This window comes from Scylla paramamosain, chromosome 23 (genome assembly GCF_035594125.1).
Source record: "Scylla paramamosain isolate STU-SP2022 chromosome 23, ASM3559412v1, whole genome shotgun sequence".
NCBI classification, from domain to species: domain Eukaryota; kingdom Metazoa; phylum Arthropoda; class Malacostraca; order Decapoda; family Portunidae; genus Scylla; species Scylla paramamosain.
In genome coordinates, this window is record NC_087173.1 from 2,898,943 (window position 1) to 2,900,485 (window position 1,543).

Genomic DNA, 1,543 nt, shown 5'->3' on the forward strand with positions numbered 1-1,543 from the left:
CCTCCTCCTCCTCCTCCTCCTCCTCCTCTTCTCTTCCGCCCTCTTACTCTCCCCATCCCCATATCATTTCCTCCCTTAAAACCTTCTCTATAATGGATAAATATTAGGTAGGAAGATATGGCTCCTCCTCCTCCTCCTCCTTCTCCTCCTCCTCCTCCTCCTCCTCCTATACCTCTTCTTCTTTCCCCTTCTCCTGGTACTTAAGGATTTTTTCCCTTTTTTTTTTGTCATTTCTTTCCCATTCATTACACACACACACACACACACACACACACACACACACACACACTATTCGCTCCGCTGATTGGCTAGTGAAGTTGGCATGTGTCCTCCCTCTTCCCTTTCCTCCTTCCCTCCTTTCCTCCCTCCTTCCCTTCTTCACTTCTTCCTCCCTTTTCCTTCCCTCCTTTCCTATTTCCTTTCCAAAACTTCCCTTTTCATTCCATCTCTCTTTACAATCATGTCACCATTCTCTCTCTCTCTCTCTCTCTCTCTCTCTCTCTCTCTCTCTCTCTCTCTCTCTCTCTCTCTCTCTCTCTCTCTCTCTCTCCTAGTCCAATTTTTCAACCTGTCTATATTTTTTCTTCATTTTTTTTTCCGCTTCCCCTCTCACCCTCCTCTCTTTCTTTATTTCATTGTTATTTCTTTTATCCCACCGCGACACGTTTCCGAGAGCCTTTGTTTATCCATCCTGCAAGTAATTCCTCTATTTATCTATTCCTCTCTGTGTCTGTGTTGTTCACGTGGCCTTCTCTCCTCTCCACTTTTCTAATGCAAGCTCCGATGTGTAAATAAAAGTGGAATACAATGATTGGCAAAATAAGACGAGTAAAGGTTAATAAAGAATAGACAGCGCGAGAAAATATGTAATGATAGATTTTAAACTGGAGGTGTTAGAGACAAAAAGGTTAAGCTAAAAATAATCATGGGAAATATGTGTGAAAAATACGTGTAATAATAAGAGATAAGGTGGAAGATGAAAATTAATTAGTGGATGATGCATAATGCATAAAAAATATATAAAATAAAAAACGAGAGCTGTATATAAAAAAAAAACATTAAACAAACATACGTAAAAAAAAATCAGTCAACAAATAAAATAAAAACAAGCAAACGAACAATACAAAACACAGACACACACACACAAAAAAAAAAAACGTAAAATTAGACGAGATAAGAAGGAAGATTATCACGATGAACCCACAAAGCAAGCGGGCGGAATACGAACCACCAGAATTATCCTTAAAGAAGATAAGATAACAAGCTCAACAATTCAGGGACAGTCTTGGAAATATAATGAAAACTCGGCTGATAAGAGACATGACGAACGCCACGCCAAGTTAGAAGGAACGGAGGAGATAAGAGGAACAGTGAGGCCTAAAGAGAGTGGGTAATTGAGAGAGAGAGAGAGAGAGAGAGAGAGAGAGAGAGAGAGAGAGAGAGAGAGAGAGAGAGAGAGAGAGAGAGAGAGAGAGAGAGAGAGAGAAACTGGATAGAATAATACAAAAACTGAACTAATAAAGCGAAAACACAAGAGAGAGAG